This window comes from Hevea brasiliensis, chromosome 6, assembly GCF_030052815.1.
Source record: "Hevea brasiliensis isolate MT/VB/25A 57/8 chromosome 6, ASM3005281v1, whole genome shotgun sequence".
Lineage (NCBI taxonomy): Eukaryota > Viridiplantae > Streptophyta > Magnoliopsida > Malpighiales > Euphorbiaceae > Hevea > Hevea brasiliensis.
Genome location: NC_079498.1, coordinates 35,114,104 through 35,121,483, shown reverse-complemented (window position 1 = coordinate 35,121,483; position 7,380 = coordinate 35,114,104).

Below are 7,380 nucleotides of genomic sequence, written 5' to 3'. Positions count from 1 at the left end.
AAGAAAAATTTGGGGCCCTTTGTGAAAGAGATGATTTCATGGTGTAGCTTTTAGAGATAGAAACCTCCCAAGGGACAAATCCGCCGAGGGCCCATGGGCCAAAGCGAGACAATACTAGCGGAGAAGGATCGGGCTATTACAATTTTAACGTCACTATGAGTTGTCAGAACTTTGTCAACTTATGAACCCGACATCTCTCCGTGTTTAATACGATGTGAAATCGATTTGCACAAGAATGTTACAATACCTAGAAGAGAAGAAGAATTCATTAACTTTGAGGCAGAGGCAGATTAACGATGGCCCAGAGTATGAAAAGGAATTTGTCGAGATTGAGCCAGCTACGGAAGGAGATAGTCTAATAAAGTGAAAGGTGTAAGAGATTTGAAGAAGGATTAAATGACAATATAAAGATCATTGATCATGCCTTGCGAATCCGCAGACTTCACCAAGTTAGTGGAGGCGCAATAAAGAAGTTGAAAAAGTAAGAATAAGTGGCGAGACTAGAGGGAGAGCAGCGAGAAGAGGGGCTCAAGGTGGAGTCTAGTTCATCTCCTACACACAGGAAGAAGTTTAAAGGTCCACCTACACGAGTTCGGGTCAATCACAAAGTCGGGGTCAATCTCGGGGCCGAGCCACAGTTTACCCTAGGAGGCCGGGTCCACACCATCGGTGAGCGACTCTTGAGGATGAGGTTGAGGACTAGCTGACATCTTACTGCATGTCCACATTGCACGAGTGGCATAAGGGGAGTGTTGGAGAGTGGCGGTGCACCTGCCCAGGTGTGGGTCGACGAGCATCGATTGAGGAACTATCACGCGAGAACTACTACATTTGCTCCAACACTGTGACAGGCACTCTGCACCACAAAGGGTAGGAAATCTGGAAAATGCGAGCGGTGGGACCATCACGAGGCACTGCATCGAGCGAGCAGAGAGGCACGAGGGCGACCACTGCCATAGCTTATGCCATGAGCTCGGGAGGAGCAAGATGCCCGGGCGTCGCCAGTGCGTTCTCCCTCTACAATACATGTGCATGCATTGGTGGATCGAGGATCCACTCATTCATATATCTGCATCAACTTACCTATAGAAAGGGGATATTAGTAGGGAGAGTGATTAAGACATTTGGTCACTAATCCATTGGGCCGCAGTGTAGTGGTGAACAAAGTATACAAAGGGTTGCAGATTAAGGATTCGAGGTATGAATTCTTGGCGGACTGATTGAGTTGCCTTTCCATGAGTTTGACGTGATTTTGGGAATGGGCTGGTTGTCACGTCATCAGGCAATGGTTGATTGTAAATTGAAGAGAATTTCTTTTGAAAACTCCTGAGAGTAATGAGATTACAGTTGTGGGGGAAAGGATAGATTTCTTGTCCAATGTCATCTCAGCCACAGTTACAAGAAAACTGATGAGAAAAGGCTGTGAAGCCTACCTAGCACATGTGGTGGATACTAGGCGAGCTAAGCGGATCATGTGACATACTCACAGTAAAAGACTTCCCAGATGTGTTCCCTGAAGAATTGCCTGGTTTGCCACCAGAAAGGGAAGTTGAATTTGCTATTGAGATACTGCCGGGTACAGCACCAATCTCTATTGCTCCTTATAGGATGGAGCCCAAATCGATTCTGAGTTCTTTGGATAAGGGGTTTATCGCCTTGATGTGTCACCATGGGGAGCTCGGTCTGTTTGTGAAAAAAAGGATGGGACTTTGAGGTTATGCATTGATTCACAAGCAGTTGAATAAAGTATTGAAGAATAAGTATCCATTACCTAGAATTGATGATCTGTTTGATCAGTTGAAGGGAGCAGGAGTATTTTCCAAAATTGATCTCAGATCAGGGTATCATCAGTTGAAGGTGAAAGATGCAGATGTACCAAAGACTGCATTCACTAAAAATGTGAATAAACATTACTAAAAATTAAATTGAAAATGAGTAGAGATGAAAAGAAAAGAAAATGAAAGAAAATACCTAATAATGACATCATATGATGTCATTAAAAACCTATCCACCAATCACAATTAAGCACCACTTAAATTAACCTATTAAAGAGAATAATTGAGACAACGAAAAGCAAAGCCATCTGCTCTTCCTCACCCAAAACCAGACATCACACTCTCTCCCAAACCCATTCCTCCATCGAAGCTTAATGGAAGCTTGAGACAACCCACCAAATCACCTTGAAACCACAACCTTGCTTCACTAAAAATTGATTTTGCAACTTGAACAACCTCTAGCCAGCAAAAAGAAGAAGGAAGAAGGGAGTTTTGGAGACTTGGAAAAGTTAGCAAAAGAGGTTAGTGCCCAATTTATTCTCTCTCTCACTCAATTCATGTTTAAGGACATGATTTAAGTTGAAATTGTAAGTTTAATGCATAAATTGAACTTTGAGAACTTGGAGACTTGAACAAAATTAGGGTTTGCTCATGAAATGGAATATGAACATTGTAATGGTCAATTAGTGACCATTTGAATGTGTGTGAGGAGGGAATAAGGTGAGTTGAAGCTTGGCATTTGTGTATGGGTGGGCTGCCCATGGTGACCTGCAGAATTGGACATGAGTCCAGCAGGTTTGGGCAGCCATAACTTGAATTGTAGAGGTTCAATTGGTGTTGGCCAATTGGACATGAAACTAGACACATAATGGCACAACTTTGTTGAAGAAACCATGCCCATAAGACCAAACCAAGTGGACCAAAAGCTTGCCCCAATCCGGGTGACCTGCAGTCTGTTTTTGTAGAATAACCAAATGAATAGTGTTTGGTCATTTGGCCATAACTCAGTGTAGAATGGTCCAATTGACCTGAAAGTTTACCCACAACAAGCTGAGATATAGACCAACAACTTTCATGAAGAAACCTAACCCAAATTATGACCAGAACCTGAGTTGAAGTCACTGTTCACTGCACTGTAGATATGGTCAGTCCAGAAAAATTTCAATCTGGCCAGTTGTGGTTTTTGGACCATAACTTGAGCTACAAAACTCCAAATGGAGTGATTCAAAAAAGGAAATTCAACTAGACAAAATAAGGAACAACTTTCATGTTGATCATTTTGCCAAATTCCCACTGCAAAATTGACCAATGGAACAGTAAAAACAAGGCATAAAACTGAAAATTCTGCCCAACTAACATTAAGCTTAGAAATGGTATTGGCAATACCAACAAATTTTGAATGCAAAATGTGGTATGTTGATGATATTAAAACCAGTGTACCTATTGCTAAGCAAAAGTCAACATTTTGTTGACCAATGAATGGAATAGTAACACTAAAACTTAAATTTTAAAAATTGTGAAACTTAAAAGTGTGAAATGCCTAGTATACCTAACAAGATTGGTTTGGATAGCTTGGCATGCTAATAGGGTTCATTAGCGATGCGCATATGGCATTATGCCATTACGCGATTTCATGGCTTTTAGCCATTACGACGTGTGTTGATATTTGGCCTTGTGCCTATTGTTATGACTTATTAGGCGTTGCATTTGCCTAGGGAGATGCATATGTGACCGATGGTGTGACGGCGAGTACTAGATACGATGTGCGGTTTACCCGTTTATCCAGTCCAGTCGTCCAGTATAGGTTACTTGGGCACCCAAAAATGAAAGTGAACAAATTTAATGAAATAATGAATATAACTAGTACATAATAAATAAGATTACCAATAATAATAAAAAAAAAATTATATGCATAAGACATCAAAACATCTGCTGCATATTTACTTCTGTTATTTCTTTTTATTTTATTATTGGCACCACTAAGCATTATTGCTTAGCGCGTTGCTTTTGCCATGCGTAGGTTACGGAATCTTGTGAGAGCCAGTAGATCCGGTGGGTGAGACCTCCTACGACTGCATAGTGTCAGTGTCACCTCACCATCTTGATTGCATTGGTAGGACACTAGGTTTCATTTTGGTATTTTGTAACTAACTTTTATTTTCTCATATGTAATTGAAACTTACGTAATGTATTTTGATATTAATGTAAATAGTGAAAATTGTGTTTATGAATGCAAAAGTGAACATTTATTTATGACTTTTACATGATTATCATATGAGATGAATGATTGATAAATGGAAATGTTGTTGAAAAACATATTGAGATTTTGTTGATGAAATGGAGTTTGGGATTGATTGAAAATATTGGAAGTGTTTTCTGAGTTCAGAAGAAGTTTTCATGTAAAAATGCTTTTAAGAGATTATTTTATAATTTTTAACTTTACAAATAATTAATTTTTGTGTTAAAATATATAGTAAAATAGTAAATAGTCATTATTATAAATCTAAACATCTTTATTCATTTATATTTTTTTTAAATACCTAATAATATACACAATTATTTTATTTTATTACATCAAATCCATTAGATTAATATTGCATGTAAACAATTAGATTAATTGTAATGTATAAATTTTCTTAAAAATATTAACTAATTAAAACATTGTAATTCATAAATCTTTTCTATAAAATATTTCTAAATTAATGAATACTTTTATTTATATAATTAACTAAATTAATATTAAAATTTTAATTTATATTAAAATAGTTAAGTTATATGTATAAATAAAAATTTATAATTTATATATTATTATTACGTGCTTCAAAAGTTTGTTATGTATATATTTATATTCTTTTATTTTTTTTATTTATCTCATCTAGTTTTTTTGTTTGTAATTTCAATCCAATCCGTGTTGATACTTCATGTCTTTTAGTTATTTTTGTATAGTTTATATTTGTTGGATTCTGCTGACATAGCAAGTTATTATAGAAATTTATTTTATTTTAATTTATCAAAATTTAAATAAATAATAATAATTATATATTTTAAAAATATTAAAATTATAATAAATAGGATAATTTTAAATTCCTAATATTATTTTTTTTTATTTCAAATGAGAATGTTAATTTTCATTAATTAAATCCCTTTAATTTCCTCATAATCTTAAATTTAAGACTTAAACATTACATAAAAATATTGATTAGATTTAAATCACATGTAAAAAATAAAATAAAATAAAGTTCAAAAGATTATACAAAATTTTCAAAAATAAATTTAAAATTAAAAATATAAATATACTGAAAATAAAATTTTTCAATTTTACAATATATATAAATATAATAATTATACATTTTAAGAATATTACCGACAATTCAAAGCTACATATAATTAACTAAATTGATATTAAAATTTTAATTTTATTTAAAATAATTAAGTCATATATATCTACATACACAAATTTTATGCTAATTTGACAGATTAACAAATACTATCCTTGATTAAGTGAAATTCTAATCCTCTTCTGAATAGTATTTCCTAAATTCATATAACAGTATATATATGTGTTATATCACCATTTCTGTCACAAAAATCAATCCCAGCATAAATTTTCTTCCAAGTATAAATTTTTTTTTGGCTTAATATCAGAAAATAGCTTCTCAATTATTTGATTCAAGGAGGTAAGCCTCAAACACTTTCTTTTTAATTTTTCCAGTGTATATATATCTGTAAAATCTTAATTAGATTATTTTCACTCGAGTCTCATAGGTTTACGCCTTGTTCCGTAGTTCATCAAAGTTCTTTATTGATTTTCTAATTTCTGACATCGTTGGAGCGGTAGGTTTATAGTTTAGTGTAACCAGAAAAAGACCCAAGATTGGAAATTAACATATAGTTCTTTCCCCTCTATGAATTGTATTAAAAAAAATTGCCGCATCAACGATCACACCCAACTCATCAATCAAAAATCAGTTCAACCCAAAACAAACCTACCTCATTTCCAAATTCTCAACAGAATGATCAAGCTTAGAGTTGCGCTTTATATCTTCGCAGCGCTGATGTCTTCTCTCATGCGCTGGCTGCATGTCCGCAGCTAGATCTTTTCGACATCATTGCTCAAGCACGTCCTGCTGCTCATCTCACTGCTAAGCTTCCCTCGGAACCCAGATGCACCTTCCATGATAGATCGCATGCTCAGAATCCTACCTTGCTACTCGCTGCTCACTTGTTCTCTGCAAACCCTTGACGATAATCTTATTGAAAGGCGTTATGGGCTTTCTCCCACTGGTCAGTTGTTCGTTCGGAATAAAGATGGAGTATCCATGGCTGCCTTCTCAGCTGCTGCCAAAGTTCGGACTGAGGCGTGGTTTGCATTGATACTTCTGGCAAATTTCCTATTTTGGGCCTTTTTCTGATTATGCTAATCCTTTTTTAGTTAGTATTCACTAAATTCAAGGCCTATATGGACTTACGGTAGCTGCAGATAAATTATATATATATGGGCTATATCAAGACTATTGCCACAAAAACCAATCGCAAAATTCCCATTCACGCCTGTATGGGGGTGGAAAACTAGGTGGGGATGACCTCACTAGGCAACTTTTATAGTAGAAGTTCTTTCACTGTAGAGTAATAGTTTACAGTTTTTCTTATCCATCATGTCCAAGAAGTACATGCTAATATGTTTGGCTGTGTTGTCTTGTGTACCTGTAGTCTGATGCTGGATGATTTGCGTTTGACATTAGCTTTTAACTGCTAACTGTGTTAATTTTTAGCGTTACACTTTTTTCTTTTTTGAATTTGCATAAGAAAATTGACATCAAATTCTGCTTTTATATAGATATGAAATAATAAAGATTATTAATTTGCATTAGTTTTACAGTACAATAAAGAAAAATAAAAAAGCGCTTCTAATATTTCTAAACCCATAGTTAAGTTCACAGGCACATGGCTCATGATCCATCTTTTGTAAATTTAGTAGAAAGAAAATCACACATACATAGTTTTTATTGATTGATGTGTATTAATCCTATATTGTCATGTTTTCTATCTAATTTTTACATATAGATTACTCTAACATATTATTAAAATTATTTTTGTTGTAATGCAACAGATACAAACTTTTCTTACTGGTAAAAAAAAAATGGAGTTTTCTCAAATTCAAAGAGCAATTTCTCAATGCTACTGGCAATTCGATTTCCAGGATTTCAATTTCCAGCCCAATGATCATTACATTCCAAATATAGTTTGTGACTATGCTTGGCAACCTCCTCCTGAAGGATGGGTGAAGTTAAATGTGGATGGAAGTTGTTTAGGCAACCCGGGTGATGCAAGTGCAGGTGGTCTTTTGCGAGATGCTTCATCAAATTGGTTGCTGGGGTTCGGTTTTAATATTGGTGAAACTTCCGTTCTAGCCGCAGAACTAATTGGGATTTCATTTGGACTTCAACTAGCTTGGTTGAATGGGTTTCGTCGAGTTATTGTAGAATCAGACTCTTTAAAGGCCGTTAAATTGATTAATAATGAGAGAGATATATCCCTTCATCCTTTAGCTGCTTTGATTCAAGACTGTCGAAGACTTATGAAGATGGATTGGGATTGTTATTTA